Here is a 19,081-nt window from a genome sequence, read left to right on the forward strand (position 1 = left end):
ACTGAGCAGCAAAGTTAGGGGGCATCCCCCAAGAATAGGTAGCAGCAAGCCTATTCGCAAAAGAAGAAACCAAATGGTGGTTCACAGTAGTCGGTGCTACGGTCTCCATAGGAGTTTCGACAGCAACAGCGACATCAGCAATGGCATTGGTCACCTCAGCAACATGGGTGACACTGGCAGTAGCAGGGTTAGTAGAGGAAGGAGCCCTCTGAGTTTGGAGAATTTACAAGATTGTCTCCATGTTTCCCTAAAAGAGGTCCATTCTGCCTTGGACTTGGGTGAGAGTCTCTCTGACAACAACGTTATTAGATTCGTAATCAGCCATGATTCTGGATTTGTTGGCACGAGTATAATAGCGATGATGAGTCGTCATAGTTGATGTGAAAAGATGGATAGGGTAAGAATTTTGTTTTATTGTTAGAAAAATGTAATGAATGCATGAATGTGTAGATGCATGCAAGCAAAAAAGGAAAAATATTTCGAGGGTGCGAGTGTGTCAGTGTGCATATATAGTCATACAGTGATTAGGAGTAAGACAACATAAGTATTTCAAAAAAAATCTCTTTTATTCATTTGAAGGATCAACAATACAAATTATTACAACTCGAAATTTGTTCAATGCACTACAAGAAGATCAACTTTGATCCTTTCAAATACAACCCTACACACTATACAAAATGAAAAATAGCCCATGGAGTGTTGTGAGGGAACATGTCAGCATATTCTTTCTTCAGCAATTCAGGAAGGTCCTCAAGTGCATGGTCAATAAACTTGACCAGACATGCATGTCTGTCATTCCAGTACTGTGCATCCTTGACAAGGTTATACAATAGGGAATGATTAGGTCCACTTAAGAGATCGTGTACGAACGCCTCCTTCTGATCCAGGAGAACCTGCAGGTGAAGACTGTGGATCTCCACTAAGTAGCTTCATCCTTCAGCTGGTTCCTATCTTCCAAACTCCGATGTGTTTGACCCTTCAGTTCTCGAATCTCCTCAAACCTTTTATCAAGATCGCTCTGGTGTTGTAACTTTTCTCTTCCTTCAACCCCTTTCGACACTTCTCTAATTGGTATTGTAGATTCTTGATCTAGTTTTGGTAATCAATCTCCAATTTGCATGTGCGGTATTGGGCTTCAGCTAATTGTTTCTTCTTGGTTGCAAGGGTCTCAAAAGTTCCCTTCAAGGCTTCCCCCATCTTTCCTCTCTTATTCTGCTCAATCTGGATGTCAGTGTATGCTTTATTAAATCGCTCTCTCTTCTGACTAAGGTTGGTCTTTAAAGCAGTCCTTTATGATGTGACTTTTCCCATACTGGATTGAAGGCCGACATTCTCTTTCTCCAACTTCCCGACAGTATCTTTGAGACGATCCACTTCATAAATGGTAGCAACAGGTGGTTCAATAGTCTTGAGACTCATGGAAGGTTCCCATGGATATGGCAACTTAATCGTCTTAGCTCTTGACTTCACCCAAGTAGAATATGTTACTATCATGGTACACGTCTGTTTGCCCAATTCTTTCTTCCCAATACGTTGTATCTTACCCCAGGCTCTATGCACTTTCTTCATCAAATCCGTATTCTCGACCCCTTCAACTAAAATTAGTTGTTCCAATTGTCGATCATCGGGTTTTTCCCTCAATGGATACCCTAACTGATGTAGTGATAGAACAGGGTTATAGTTGATCAACCACCCTTTAGTACTGATGAGCAGAACATTCGGAAACTCCCCACAACAGAAGATAAGTTCTACCCCCAAATAATCATGGTTGTACCAGATGACGTCTTCAGCGTTCAATGACATCAACCTTTGTGACCACTTCAACGCCCCCACGTTATCAGCAAATGGTCCTCTCTTTGGAAAGTGGGTCATGATCCATTTGTGAAGCAGAGGAATGCAGCAATTAATAGTCCCACCTCTCTTCATGTTTCTCCAATGGAAAGAGAAGAAAACTTCAGCTAATAGTGTAGGAACTGGGTTCTGGTAGATGAAGATGGTGATGACGACCTTACCAATGAAACCTTCGACGCTTGGGAATAGCACCAGACCATAGATGAGTAATGCAAAGCTAGCATAAAAGGCGTCCTAACTCCCACTGTTGGCAAATACGGTGGCTTTCTTGAACAAGAACTTAGACGAAAGGCCCTTGGTATTACCCTTAACTCAGAAACTGGACTCAATCAAATCCTTCTTCATGTGTAATTCTTTTGCTATCTCTGCATAATCTGGGACGTTATATTCACTCATGTAAGGCACTTGGTTCTTAACCGGCAACTGGAGAAAGTGAGCAAATTCTTCCAGCGCGGGAGCTAGAAGAAAGTCCTGAAATGTGAAATAGTGTAATGTGGGGTCGTAGAACTGTGTAAATGTGAATATCAATCATGCGTCTTCTCTAGTATCTAGGATTCCCAACAGATTTCCATAAGCCTTATTGAAGGCTACCCTATAATCTTCAACCAAAAATTCACTGAGCTTCCTCAGTTCATCAAACTTGAAGTCTCTTAACTTGTATTGATACATGTTTCTTCTGTCAGTCTTTTCCATAACTGAGTCGACAATCGCAACTGACAACTGTAGGTCCCTGAAAAATGAAAATTTAACAAGAAAAATTAACTTTATGATGCAATGATGGTGAGATGCCACATAATCATAATTCTGGCATATTCTGGATAAACTGCATATTCTGTTTGTTGCAAGTTCAAAGGTCCGACGTATACACAAGAAAACGGGTATGAAGGGTCTTGGTTTCTTGTAGAAAAAACCAATATCCCTCTCACAGGTATGTACTATATTCAAAGGGTGATCCTAAAAGGTCCCTAGAGTCGATGACCCATTTTGAGATACCATTGTCTTAGACGAATGACTCGTCGGACAATGACGCTCCTAAAAGGATCTACTCTAGGTGTGACGTCTCATGTAAACCATAATCACGGAATAACTCCACGGAGGTCAAACACGACTCTAGTCACGTTACTATCATGTGTATGTACTCAAGCTCGGGTATAGTTGAGCTTTTCTCTCATGTATCGTCATCCCAACCCAATAATAGCATATACAGATATCCAGAATGAAGGAATATAATAATAATAAGATAAATAACGAGTAATATAAAGTGAGTAAAATATAACGATAAACACCCAAAACTAGCGAGGAAAAACCAAAACTAGTCTCGAATCCTTTTAACGACTAGGAAGTACTCCAAGTAACAGAGCATACCCAACAGAGTCGCCAACTGAAGCTAGCGAAAATATACCCGAACACATTGCACGCTTGAACATACAATAGATCCTCCATCGAACTTTATTTATTCCCGAAGGAAAGGAAAAATATCAATAACTCCCGGGGGAAAGAGATATGATGGGTAAGGAAGTCGGTTATGCAAGGGGAAGGTATTAGCACCCCTAACATCCATGGTACTCCATGGGAACCATTTTGACTGTTCTTGCTCGAATAGGTGTGATATCTAAAGATTACTCACAAAAGAATAAGGGAAAAGAAACAATAGATAGAGTGCTCGGTGAGGATTATGACCCTCATGCCTACGTATTCTCATTGTGCAATAAGGAATTCAGAGCTCCGTAGTTCAAAGAAATAGTGGTGGGGGATGAAAAGAAAAGTGATCAAGGTATGGCTTGAACCAAATAATTAGTTTTGAACTACAACAAGGGGTGAGATATGAACCCAAGATTAAAACTGGCATTAACCGATATGTGGACAAGCTGGGCTGCCACTATATGGTATAACCAAAAACAAGGTGAATCAAGTGTTTGGGTATAATCTAAACAACTCTTGATTCACAAGGTGGACTACCATTATATCGTCCTAAAAGGGTATATGTGGGGTCCAAAAGAAAGTATTGTTGTTTATAAGGAACAATATATCGAAGAGTGGTATCTTGGATCCATGAAGGAGATAGACTTTGAATCGAAGAGTAAACTGGCGTCTTAGCCAAAAAGAATGAATTAAATATTTGGGGACGATCTAAGTAACTCTTGATTCATGAGGTGGACTGTCGTTATATCGTCCTAAAAGGATGTACACGGAGTCCAAGGAAAAGCATTATCTGATCTCAAAAAGATGGTATTGATTGAATGAATGAAGAATGATTGATTAATAAATAAGGTAGCTCGCCAAGAATCTAAATTCTCCTGCCTACGTATCCTTATAGTTCAATAAGGAAGTCAGAGCTATCATAGTTCAACCCACTAGGGTTGACAGTAAGATGATTGAGGCAAAATAAGTGATTGATTGATAAAGGAATATGAAGATACTTGACATTTGATTGATAAGAATCACACTAAAGTCTATGAATAAGGGTGAATGCTTTGAATATCTAGGGCCTACACCCCGTACGCAAAGTCACTCTAGACAAGGGTAGGAGAAACTCCGTCTCATCATTCCTTATTACTTAAGGCTCATGGCACATGATACTTCTCATAAATGACAAGTTGTTGGAGAAGAATCTTCATTATTTCTCCTTGTGTTGATGTTGCTTTGTATGAAGAAGACTTGTTAGTTTACTCGATTTGTATTAGACTAAATTTTATGAATACGGGTGAACGCTTTTAATAGCTAGGGCATACGCCCCGTATGCAAAGTCTCTCTAGACAAGGGTAGGAGAAACTCAGTGTCATCATTCCTTATTACTTAAGGCTCATATCATTCAATTTGAATCATATTTACCAAGTGTTGGCCTTTGATTTATCTCGTATGATTCACTACTTGGTATGACTGAGTATGCCTTGATTGAGAGTCTTGTAAGACCCCAATTTTGACCCTAAGATCCCTCATGCTATTCACACCATATGCATTAGCATTGGGATCACACCTTGGCATCCTCCTCACCCTTCACTCATTGGGTTTGTTATGGGAGAGGTCACCAAGCACCATGTGATTGTATCATTCTTGTTACTTTATCATTTACTAATCAAAATACCGAAAATATGTCTTTGCATTTGTATACTTCTTTTTGTAGGTAAGGCACTTGATCACCTTTGATCTATCAAGCTCACATCTAGGGTTAAGACCCTCAATGCCAAGAGTTAAATCAAGAATTGGTTTACTATGACTATAAGAATCATATATGAGTCCCCATGATCTTCACATGTTATTTTGATCAAGAAATCATCAAGAGTTTGGAGTTGGTTTTCCTTGGAAACCCTAGTTCATTTGGGTATCTTGTGTAACTTCTTCAACAAGCTTCTTCACTAATTGATCAAATACTTCAAGGGGACATCTCAAATTTCATCATATTATGCATATATGATCTCCCATGAGTCCCAAAAGTCAAGAGAATTGCAAGTTAGTAAGGTGGTCGATGGTGGTTGACCAGAGGAGTTCATCTTACCAAGGCCATAACTTCCTCAATTTTTATAATATGAAAGATTTCCAAGTTTCACAATCAAATTCAAGGTGTCTAATTCAACTTTTATGTTTGGAGGAAGAACTAATTCAACTTTTATGAGCATGTGATACGAGGATACATTATAGGTCATTTTGGACCAATACCATTGAATAAGTGATTTTCCTCAACTTCAAAAATGCATAACTCATTCATCCCAAATCCAAATTAGGTCAAATTTGTAACCATTTTGAAGATTTTTGAAAGATCTACAACTTTTATAAAGACGCTTTTCTCATTTGGAGCTCACATAAAAAGTTAGCCAAGGTGGAATAATTGAACATATGGTTTAACACTTAAAAAAAATTTGACATGTTAAAATTTCCAAACTTCCACCTCCAAATTCATCATGATACAAGCTTCAAAATGGAAACTTGTTCAACATAAGAGTTGTTCATGTTGATCTAAACTTTCCAAAGAGTCCAATTTCATCCATTTTGGACAAGGTTTGAGGGGTCTGCGCATGGTCTGAGCAGGGCTGTATCAATTGGCAAGGATCAATCTTCAAACATCAATACACTTTTGCCTTGCATCACAATCCACATTCAAACTCAATCTCACTTGCATTTGGACTTAATTGAGTTGCTTCATGTGCCTGTGCATGCCCATGCAAGCATGCACTTCACTTTTCCAAATTTGGAAGTATTTTGAAAGGTGCAAATATCACTTGCATTTGCTATAAATAGAGGTCCATTGCATCAAAATGAAGGACCCTTGTGCTCCAGCTTTGCCTCCCCCATTTGAAACCCTCACATTTGAAAGGAAAACCTGAGAAATTTCACTTGAAATTTGAGTTTGAATTTCACTATTTGGAGATTCAAAAACTACAGGATCCAAAGCCTTGTACCAATCCTAATATACTTCTGCAAGCTTCTTGAGCAAGATCAAACACGAATTGAAGCAAGAGAGATCAAGTTCTGCACAACATTGAAGGCATTTTTTCCAGATTTTTCTTCTCTTTGATTCTCTCTCAATTATCATCAATTCTCTTGGATCCTTGGTTGTCTGAAGTCCTACCAATGTAGGCAAGAAGATTGAGTTGCTTTGAGGTCAAATCGAAGCAACCCAATTCATACACCTCAAAATTCAACTCCATGTATCTCTCAATATACTTGGAGTTAGTTTGAATTGAGGCCAGATTCGTGATCAGTGCCAGTTTCTCTTTAAAATCATGACCTTCTTTTTCATTTTTGTGATGGTGATGAGAGAACCAGTCCGGCCAAGGTCATCGGAGAAGATGACCGGTGGTTTGCTCCGGCGATGTGCTGGAAACATTCTGAGCTATTTGATCATTTCAATTTGTTTTAATCCTGAGCACTCTTTGCGATTACCATTGGTGTAGTGCGCTGACTCGTGTGTTTGGTGGAACGCGCATTTCCGACCACTTGATCTGCCACCTCAATTAATGAGGAAGATCAAGTGGTCCATGTTTTTTCTGATTAATTGATTTTCATTTTATTTCCTTTATATTCATTAATTCATATTAAATTTAATATTGATCCAAAAAATATGAGAGTTTCACCAAATATTTTCAAATAAAATCCTCCTTCATTTTCTGAATTAAAATTATTTTTTGGATCATTATTAATATTTTTCATGATTTAGTTGATTTTGTGAATATTTTTAATTATTTAAAAATACTTTTAAGTTTCCAAAAATTCTGAATTTTTTTATCCAAGGTCCTTTGACCTTGTTTGACCTATGATAAATCTCATGGCCATTTCTTTGGTATTTTGATGAGGTTTTAGGAAATTGACCAACCATAATTTAATTTAATGCATATTTTTATTATTTTTAGTTGTTTAAATGCTAAATTAATTGTGTGGAGCTATTTTAATTGACTTTGTGAGTTTGACTTGTGTTGTTGGGCCTTGGTCAAGGTTGATTTGACTTTGCTAGGTTAAGATCATTGGATTTAGGGGATTGATGGAATGTACATTCCATCTCCCAAAATGAATGATCTTAATTTGGTAAAAGTCCTTATTTGACCAATTTGTGTTTGATCCATTCCCCCATCCCTCTTCATCTCATTCCCCTTCTTTATCCATTCATGTCATGGACCTATGATATCTCTATATCCTAAGGCTAGTTGATTGTAAAATCAACATAAGTATGGATGAGATTAGGTCCCCCACTTTGCGTATTCTTTTTATGTGTGGTATGTTTCATGAGCATAACCCATTATACTATGTCTCTAACATGCATTAACACCAAAATTCTATTGTCCGACCTCAAATAGTTGTGACTTCTACATAAGTCCAATTACGATTGCTTAATATAATGCTAGATTTTGACACAAAAGGCATAGAATTCTAGTTAGTGAGATTGTAAGTCTCCCCTCTTTCATGGTATTGTGTGGAAACTTGGCCTTTTTTCCTTCCTTTGGGAGATGTCTTGGTTCAAGAATCCATGCTTGTGATAAGTGGGTTGAGTGTTCTTCAAAGAATGACTTAAACAAAATCAAAGCAAAAGCAACACTAACCTCTAATTCACTAACAACTAACATTTAATTTAAATTCATTTACTTTTAATGCACTTTAATTTTTAAGCCTTATTCATTTTCCATTATTCATACCATTCAAATTGTTTACTCTTATGTCATTTTTACTTTGTCCACTTGGACCATATTTTGTGATAGATTGTGTTTGTATATACTTTTTTGATTGTGTGGTCTTTTGACCTTAATGTACATAATAAGAACAAAAACCCTAAAAACATCTTGTGTGGACTGTTGGTTTGATTTGAGACTATTGGACTTAGAATCTAGGCAACACTCCCTATGCAAAGGACTTGGCCAATGCCAATTTTCATGTAACCAAGTACTTGTGAAGAACATTCATCTGATACAACTTTGAAGATCCATTTGAGTTCATCTGCAACATGATCATTGTAAAGCTGTTATTTTGAACCTGTGACTTATGTCATCTTTGAATTCATCTGACACATGGGAAGTTTTGAAGAAGATCATGGAGTTGCTAAGCTTGGATTTGGCTATATTTATTTGATGCCTTGCTCTTCAACTTTCTATTTGTGTATTGTTTGTTGCTTGATCCAAAAGTGAAAGGGAAATTTGGGTTTCTATATGAAATTCTTGTCTATTGGATTGCAGCCCATTGGTCAGATCTTTTCAACTCTCAACTTTTAAATTTATGCTTAGGATTAGTCTCTTCATCTCCTTCCCACTTCTTTAATTTCAAAATCTTTCCCTCCTTTTAAAATCTTATTTGCTTGTGTTTGTTGTTTTCTAAACTTAGACTATATTGCAAATTAGAAACTTTAGCCTTATGCCATTGAATTTTTAAACTCTTTTCTTAATCAAATTTGTAAATGAACTTAACTATACTTGACTTAAAATTTCAAAAGCCAAAAAAACTAACACTCATGTAAACCATTTTAGGCCCTTGTGCCTTTTAAACTTAAGTTTTGTTAAAAGTAATACACTCACTTTGAAATTGATACCACGAACTACGAGGTTTTGATCCCTCATTTTTATGTTGGTACGTAGGCACAAGTCCGAAGGCCTTGTCAAACACAAAAATATAATAAATGAATTTTTTTCTCATCTCTCCACTCTATTTATTTCAAACATCATTTTATACAAAAAGCACACATATGCACACAAAAAAGGGTTTCCTAGGAGTACCTAGGACACTTTGGGTGCTAACACCTTCCCTCTGTGTAACCAACCCCTTACCTGTAATCTATGGCATTTTATTAGTTTTGATTTGAAAACTTCTTATTTTTGGATTTTGTTCGTACTTTTCCTTTTTCCCTTGGAAACAATAAAAGCGCGGTGGCGACTCTGGTTTTATTGACGTCTAGCTTATCTATAGCTTGCTGGTCATGAATTTACCACTATAGAAAATAAGTGGCGACTCTGCTGGGGAGTAGTCTCCAGTGGGTTTAGCCTACTTTTGTGTGTGTGTATATATTTGTATATTTGATGTATGTATATTTGTTTGTGTGATATAATCTGCTTGTTGTACTTGGTGATCTCTGAGTGGTGAGATAAGTTCTAACCCGAACTTGAGTGCAATTAAGATAGGAGGATGGTATAGTCATGTTCGACTTGTGTGGAGTAGTCCTTAACAAGTTGGCTTGAGACCCATCTACTCAGTGGAGACCCTTTTAGAGTTGGGAATATCACACAAGTTATTTGTGGTTAGGCATTACTATCTCTGATTTGGGATCCGAGAAGCTGAGGACCGTAGAACATTTAACCCCTCTTGGCCTATTTAGGACGTAGTGCGGAGACTGTTCAAGTGTAGGCTTGATAACAGTTGTTACGCGATGCTACACTCAGACAAGTTTCTCTTGAGAATATTATGGGTTGATGAGTCAGTCATCCTAACCTGTAATATCCGATAGACGGAATTAAGACTTTGGGAACTTTTTAGAACATGGTCTACAGGTTTTTATCCTTTGTTCACTCCCTTGAGATGGTTCTTACCTAGACTCCATGCTCATGACTCACAATAAACCCTTGGTTCTTGGTTGATCCAATCAAGTCTTGTCAATATCAATGGAACTTGGGTGTTGATAAGGTGTAAACCATAACCCACCAAAATGGATGATTGATCTTGACAATGGCTTGATTCATCCCTTGACCTTTGTTTGTTTGCCTTGTGTGTGATCCCTTATTTGTGATTGTTGCATTCATGCATTCATGTACATCGTAACATTCATCACACGAAAATTTCAAGGAACCGAGGTGTTATTTGCAAATATTTTCAGACCATGGATTATGGGCGAAGGAACACTAAGAAGTACAATTTCAGATGTCCCGACTTGAAAGAGTTAAGGAATCTAGCATCTTTTGTATTAGATCCCTTGGACTTCAAACAACGCCATGGGAAGCTTCTGTCTATTTTGTCTGCTGATGTGGTTGAAGGACTTCTGAGTGTGTTGGTTCAGTTTTATGACACTCTCTACCGTTGCTTCACTTTTCCTGATTATCAGCTTGTGCCTATGTTGGAGGAGTATGCCCATCTCTTGGGAATACATGTTTCTAGCAAAGTGTCTTTTAGTGGATTGGAAGAGATTCCCAGATCTCATATCATTGTTGAAGCTCTTCACTTGAAGAAGTATGAGATAGAGGCTCATTGGGTGAAGAAAGGAGGATTGTTTGGGTTCACTTATGAGTTCCTCATCAAGGAAGCTAATGATTTTTCTCAAGCCAGTAGTGTGGATGCTTTCGAAGCAATCTTTGTGCTACTCATCTATGGTTTGGCTTTGTTCCCTAACATTGACGGTTTTGTTGATGTTAACGCCATTAGAATTTTCTTGATTGGGAATCTTGTGCCTACTCTGTTAGGTGATATGTATTTCTCTTTGCATCTAAGGAATTCTAAGGGTGGTGGAACTATCGTCTATTGTGTTCCTCTTCTGTACAAGTGGTTTATTTTCCACTTGCCTCAGACGCCTACTTTTGTGGAGAATAAACAATGTCTACGGTGGTCTCAGAGACTTATGTCTCTCATTAATGATGATATAGTTTGGTATGATTATTCATTGAGTAGTTTGGAAATTATTTATTGTTGTGGTGAATTCTCTAATGTGCCTCTCGTTGGTACACAAGGAGGAATTAACTACAACCCTGCTTTGGCTCGTCGTTGTAGCGGGGTTTTCGTTACCTTTAGGTTTATTGACTAAACCAAAAGTAAACATACAATTCGAGTCGCCACCACACTTTTATTTATCCAAAGGAAAGGCTAAAAAGCGAACAAAAGCCAAGTAAGAATTTTTTCAAATCAAAAACTAATAAAAATGTCAGAGATCTAGGTAAGGGGGTTGGTTATGAAATGGGAAGGTTTTACGCACCCAAAACATCCTTAGTACTCTAAGGGAACCCTTTTTGTAAATATGTGTTGTAGGTTGGTATTTGTGAAAAGATTTGCGCAAAAGATTGGAGGGATGAGAAGAGAATAGATTATATTTACAAATTTTGTTGTTTGAATGGATGAACCCATTGCCTACGTACCATCACAAAGGAGGATCAAAATCTCGTAGTTCGTGGTAAAAATTTCAAAGATTGGTGAATTGATTTTAATCAAAAGCCTTAAGGTCTTTTGTTATCAAAGGGAGAAAACTCAACCTAAACTAACAATCCGCTGTATGAGGAAGGCTTCAACATGCTAGTGAGGGGTTAACCCTATAATAAGCATGGAAGGCTTATAATCCAACACTAAGGATGAGGTGAGATTTATATCAACCACTATGATAACTCAAACCTATGACTAATGTTTTTGAAAAGAGTTTAGCAAGTGGTCATTGGGACCACAAAACAACTTGAAATGGGTTATATTTACAAATTGAATTTATTTACAAAAATTAGGTCAAAGTTGGATTAAAGTTTATTCACAATGAGTATTTATGAAAATGGTTTTGAAAAGTCAAAGGCCTAAGGTCTAGGTTTCTAATTTTGAAATAAAGTCAAAGTTTTAACATGATTTTTGGCTTGGTTAGAGGGGGGAGAAGAGAGAAAGGCTATTCCTAAAGCATACAAAGATAAGAGGGGAGAGGTAACCCTTGGAGTTCCTTTTCTTGGAGTCATAGAGATGACTCAAGATGCTCCTTTCCTTTGGATTTAGCACACAAAGCAAGCAATCAATAATTTGAATTCAAGCTCCTAGGATCTCCATTTGGCTTGGCTCTTAACTTGGATACTCATGACAATGGTTCTCTTTTTCCAATCTTAAGATGTGATTCCTATCACACAAAATCACACATTAAAAAGCTCACAACATAATAAAGGGAATGGACAAAGAATAATTTTGAGGAGAAGTCCTTTAAGGTCAACTTTGAATTTTAGCATTCTAAAGGCATGAGGCCTAGTTACTCTTCAACACATTTTTCATTCTAAAGGCATGAGGCCTAGTTGCTCTTGAACTCCTTTAAGCATGGGTGAATCCTAATTATAAGTCATTTCTCTTTTTGTATTTTGGTTCACATCAAAACAAACACAAAACAACATAAAATAGCAATATATTTATATACAATAATGGGCTCAAATGAGCAAAAGAAAAATGACATAAACATAAAATATGTGCTCAAGAGAGCAAAATGAAAATCAAGATGAATAATGAGTAAGAAATAAATGACATTAAAAGTAAATGACAAGAATTTAAAAGCTCAAATTAAAGTTAGTAGTTAGTAGAGTTATGTTAGCTTGTCATAAGACAATGTAGCGCTATGTTAAGCAATCGTAAGTGGACTAATATAGTAGCCACACCTATCTGAGGCCGATCAATAAGAATATAGGCAAAGAACATAAGTTAGAGGTCATGACTAGTAAGCCAAGCTCCATAAACTTGCCATGCCAAACAAGAGGGGAAGGTCCTTGTATTGACTTTTGGTTATTTGCTTGACCAAAAAGTAACCTATCTTTGACACAAAATAACTCACTTGATCATGGATCAAGTTGAGTTTGGTTTGGATCAAAGAAGATTGAACTCCTATTTGTCAAGACCAACCTCAAGACTTTAACTCATTGGCCATTAAGGGAAAGAAAGGGATGAAGATGAAAGGGAGGGGGTAAGAAGACATCAACCAATCCCAATTGATCAAGGGATCACTCATCCTTGATCAAATTCATTCATCTTTCTAAGTGATGATCCTTAAGGATTCTCAAACCACAAGATCCAATGAATTTGATCAAAGTTGAATCAATTCAACCTTAATCATCACCAAACAGAAGAGGAATGAATATAACAACTCAAGAAGTCAATAATATTTTTTTGGTAATTTTTGAATTAAAAGAAAAGACAAATAAAAAATAAACAATCAAAGTTGAACCTCAAATTCAATTCAAAGCAACTTCAATAAGTCCAATTAAATTTTCATAGATTCAACATAGTCAAACAAACTTTGACTAATTTTCTCACAAATCTTAAAACCAGAAAGTAATTAAAATCAATTAAAAACAACCAAAAATAGAATATAATGAATTAAAATCTCAAATAATCTCAAAACAAACAAGAAATTGTTGAGACTGTTTTTCATTGACTTATCATGATCCATAGATGCTATGAAAATATTTTTGTATTTTTTAAAAGTCAGAAAGTATTTTAAAATGAATTAAAATCATTAAAACCCAAATAATTCATGAAAAAAATATCAAATGAGGTCACAAAAATAATTAAAAATCATAATATGAAACTAGATTTTTCAAGAAAAAATTTTAAAGTTGGTCTCATATTTTTCTGACCTCATATGAATTTTAAATGAATTATTGAAAATAAAATGAATTAAAAGAAAATAAAGGAAAATGAAATAAAACGAAAAATGTTGAGCCACCAGATCCAATTCATTAATTGACGTGGCAATGGTACACGGTCTGGATCTGAGGACGCACGATGCACTCCAGTCAAAAGCGTAACACAATGCATTTAAAAAAGTAATTGGAATGGATGCACGAGATTAGATCGTGAGGGAGAGATTCAAAGGCTGGGATCAGCACACGTGGTGGTGGCGGTGGAAACCACCGTCTTCTCCGACCAGAATTACAGGAAAATGAACCTCATCAAAAATGAAAAACAAAGGCATGGAAATGAATCTCATGTGATGTAGATCATCACTGTACCATTAGATTCCTCTCATTCTTCCTATATTGAGAGAAAGATGAAGGAGAAAATCATGGTGTCCACACGGATTGTTCTGGAAATAGAAAATTGAATACACCAAAAGCTTGCCTCAAGTATGAGGACTTCAGAGAACCACAAAAACACAAGAATACTACATTGAATTGTGAGTTTCAGATCCAAATAGTTTGAGTTTATACCTTCAAAATGGTGAGCTTCTGGCCACGAATCCTTCAAGCTTTTTGCTCCTTTTTGATCTCTGAATGTAGGGAAGATGATTGGCTAAGGAATCTAACTTTGAAACTCAACTAGTGTTGCTGAATTTCAAGCTCGAAAAATCTGGAAAATGGTGAGTGATTCCTTTGGTGAGGGTTATGGTTTCAGATCAGCAGCATATGGGATCTCCAAAAGGTTTTTTAAATGAAGGAGAGGAAACCCTTATTTATAGGTGAATGCATCTGAATTTACACTTTTCTCATGTGCATGGGAAATGAAATTTTGAATGCACGGGCCTTTGTGAACGTGTGAGAGGCCCATGAATGGCTGAAGGAGCTTACTGAGATCAAATGGAAGGCATATGGTCGTGCACATGGAATGGAAAATGCTTGCACCTCAAGTTTTAATATAAAATATAAAAAATGCACATAAATGAAAAGAAATTCGAATCTCCCAAATGGTAGATCCAATTGACAATTATGAGTAATGGTTGGAAAGTTCTTGAAATAAGGAATAAAAGTCATGTTGGGCAAAAAAAACATTTGACATGTGAAAATTCATCAAAACTGGCCTGGAAAGTTCAAGTATAAAACATGTTCAAATCACTTTGAAAAAGTTAATCAAAAGTAAGCTTGATCAAACCCCTCTGTCCTCATGATAAAAGCTTCAAATGAAAAAGTCTCCAACTTAAAAGTTGTAGATCTTTTCAAGATAGTCAATTTAGCCTCACAGTTTGCATCATTTGGATTATCTATGTCAAAGTTATGGGCATTTGAAGTTGGGTACTTTTTCAAATTCAATGAATTAGGTCCAAGATGACCTATAATGTTTTGCAATGGCACATGTATTTACTCTAGGGTTATGAAATTTTGTCCAACATAACATTTGAATTAGAAATCTCAAGATTTCCAATTCCTTTGGTACCACCTCAAAATTATAAAAATTGAGAAAGTTATGCCTTTGGCAAGTTGACCCAAAATTAGGGTTTCAGTCAAAACGACCTATAATGTTTTGAAATTAATGATGAACTTCCAAGATTCAAATGTATTTTTTATGAAAATGAAAGTTGTTCATATGGTTCTTAGGAACATTTGTTATTTTGGGGTCATTTTCATTTGACAAACACATCAAACGTTATAACTCGTTGAACCTCAGCTTAGTCAGATGACTTGACTGGTCAACTTTTCAAAGTCAAACTTCCAATCTTGATGAATAAATGATTGAGGGGAGTCAAATAGGCTCATATATGCATAAAATGATAGATGAAATAACTTACCTTGATTAGATTTGATCAGAGGTTGAGATTACTTCATGGGCAAGGCACATTCAAAGCACAGTGAAATTAGGGTTTCCTTGGGAAACAACCTTCAAGCCCTTTGGGTTATCTTGATCAAATTGGAAAATTGAGATACTTGGGAGACATGTATGATGATTAGGAGCTTTGTGGACCATTGTCATGCTTTTTCTCATCTTCATCTAGCCATTGCATTAGGCTTAGGAGCTTCCTAGGAGCATTGTGGAGCACATGATCACTTGAGCTTCAAAACAAAAAGAGTTAGTGACATATTTTTGTGCTTTTGGTTAGTAATTAAATACGAAAAGCAATAACATACAATACAAGCATTCTTGGTGGTTTCAAATCACTCAAACAAATCTCAACCCTAGGGTTAAGGAGCCAAACATGCTATGATCCTTGAGGCAATGCACTTGTGCAATAACATGATGCCATGAGGGATCTTAGAGTCAAAATTAGGGTCTTATAGTCGTCAACTTGGGTTCCCCTTGAGAGACAAGCCTAATAATACTTTGTTAGAAGGTCTTCTCATTTAAGAGGGTAAAGATCCCCAACATTTGAAGTAGAAGATGGTGCATGCTTGGCATAATATGCATAGGAAAGGAAGATCTGAGCTTGGTTCGCACAATTGTGTAGCTTTGGAAGGTTACACTCTTTGGGTGAAGAAGAGAGCTATGGAATTGAAGATGTCGTATGCTTGTGAAAGACCTATGTCTATGGTTGTGATTGAGTCATTAACTCTCCCTAACCAAGATGTAGAGGAGTTGGAAGACGCGCTCGCCAAGATGAAGTGAGAGAAGGATATGTGGGAAGAGCGTTTCCATGCTTTAAGACGAATCCATGAGGAGTTGCAGCTTGAGTCTAAGGACAAAGACACACTTATTGAGCTACTTGAAGATCGAGTGACGAAGAGACAGAGAGAGCCGGAGGTTTCATCTTCCTCTAGTATGCCTCAACCTTCCGTTGCTTGGAAAAAGATTTTTGACCAGCTTGTCCTCGAGAAGACTCAGATGAAGGATTCTTTTGAGACCGAGATCCGACGCATTCGAAGGAAGTACGCGCCTATAACCAGATCTTTTGACGTTGTTATTAGGGATCCTTAGGATGAAAAGTCTCCTTTTCTCTTGTATTTGGTTTCTGAAATTGTACTCAGTGTAATCCTTCCAATTATATATATAAAAGAGTTTTTTTTATAGTCATATCAAATTGTTACAATTATTGTTAAATATACATGTATTTGCAAATAACATAGTAAGTTCCTTGAAAATAAAAATAATAATCAAGCATTGCATTTCATGCATCATTTGCATAAGCAGGTTTCTCTTTCGCCAGATGTCTCATTGGTGTTTCTTCTGTGCTTCAGCCAAGCTGACTCATCGATACAATACCTGTGCCAATCACTCAAGGATTATGAGCATCTTGAACAAGAGAACAGAGACCTGAAGGATGAGATTGCCCGTCTGACTGCCATGATGGAGTCGACCCTAGCTGCTTAGAGTCAGCCATCTCCAATGCCTGCAACTCCTCTTCCTTAGAGGATTGTCATTTCAGAGGTGGCTACCTCTACCGTTCCTGCAACTGCTGCTCACTCTGCACCCAATATGCCTGCCGGATTCCCATGGGGAATGCCTCCGAATTTTGGGCCTGAAGGCTTTGCGCCTACTTTTGCTTCCATGTCGGCATCTAGCCCGGTCATGTCTGTGTTGCCACCAGTTGTGCATACTCTACCCCGTGTAGAAGACACCATCTATCATTCTGAGCCGTCTGAAGGCCCTGATGTGTATGAAAAGATTGAAGAGATGAAGGACCAATTCCTTGAGCTGCGTAAGGAATTAAAAACTTTGAGGGGTAAGGATCTGTTTGGGAAGAGTGCTGCGGAACTTTGTTTGGTTCCAAATGTGAAGATCCCGGTGAAGTTCAAGGTGCCTGACTTTGAAAAATACAAGGGGAATACCTATCCACTCAGTCATTTGGTGATGTACGCTAGAAAGATATCTACTTAAACCGATAATGATCAATTGTTGATCCATTATTTTCAAGACAACTTGAACGGTGCTGCTCTGAGGTGGTACATGGGATTGGATAATGCGAGCATCCGCACGTTCAATGATTTGGGCGAAGCATTCGTGAAGCAGTACAAATATAATATTGATATGGCTCCAGATAGAGACCAGTTGAGATCATTGTCTCAGAAGGATAAGGAGACATTCAAGGAGTATGGCAAAGATGGAGAGAGCTTGCCGCTCAGATTACCCCTCCTTTGGAAGAAAAGGAGATGACCATAATTTTTCTCAAGACCCTGAGCTCAGTGCCCCCAGTGATTTCACCGAGATGGTGAACATGGGGATGAGGCTCGAAGAAGGTGTCCGAGAGGGACGGTAATCTAGAGAGGAATTATCATCCAGCAAGAGGTATGGTAATAATTTCACTAAGAAGAAGGAGAGTGAAGCTAATGCAGTTTCAGTTGGGAGGAAAAGGAGGCCTCACGTAAGAAGAAATCGACCAGCTCGTCAACATCATCATCAAATATCATCAGTCATTCCAGTATTTTCAGCTAATCAGTCAACACCAATTCAACAACAACGTCAACAACAACAACCACAACAACAAACAAACACCTACAACAACAGAAATACCAACAATCATCAGCAACCAAATTTTGAGAGGAAGAAGGTCTCTTTTGACTCAATTCTAATGACATACGCAAAGTTATATCCGTCTTTGGTTCTCAAGAACCTGTTGCAACCAAGAAATCCTCTGCAAATCCCTGAACCACTTCCATGGTGGTACAAACCGGAACTCCGTTGTGCTTTTCATCAAGGAGCTCCCGATCACGACATTGAGAATTGTTACCCCCTCAAGTATGAAGTCCAGAAGCTGGTTAAGAGTGAAATGGTGTCTTTTGAGGGACGTGCTCCAAATGTCAAAGCTAACCCACTACCTGCCCATGGGAATTCATCTGTTAATATGGTGGACGGTTGTCTTGGCGAGTTTAAGGTATTTGATGTACGCTTCATAAGAAGATTATTGGTGATGATGCACAAGGATATTGGATTGGTTAGCGATTGTGAGCATGATCATGATGGTTGTGCAATTTGCAGTGTCAATCCTAGAGGTTGTATGGTTGTGAAGAGAGACATCCAGAGGTTGATGGATGAAGGTTGGATTCAGATTGTCCAGTCCCGTCATATAGATGACGATGTGAATGTTATAGTCCCAGTATTCAAAACTCCTGAGAGAGTGGTTATTCAGTATGATAGCAGCAGCAGTAACAGTGTCAGCAACAGATCGGTATCGTCGTTGGTTATACGGTTAGCGGGTCCAGTCCTGTATGCATCCGATAAGGCTGTCCCATATAAATATAATGATATTATGTTGGAGAATGGTTAAGAGGTTCCTTTGCCTACGACCAGTTCTGTTGTAAGCATAGCTGATGTTACCAAGGTGACCCGTAGTGGTCGTGTGTTTGGGTCGGTGTTCCCAAAGAACATGGAGGATTTGTCTGGCAATACGAAAGTTGAAGTACCAGCAGTAGAGTCTATTAACGCTCCAAGGTGTCAGTCTGGTGAATCCAGCGGCTTGAAGCCTAAT

The sequence above is a fragment of the Lathyrus oleraceus genome, chromosome 1, assembly GCF_024323335.1.
Source record: "Lathyrus oleraceus cultivar Zhongwan6 chromosome 1, CAAS_Psat_ZW6_1.0, whole genome shotgun sequence".
Classification (NCBI taxonomy): domain Eukaryota; kingdom Viridiplantae; phylum Streptophyta; class Magnoliopsida; order Fabales; family Fabaceae; genus Lathyrus; species Lathyrus oleraceus.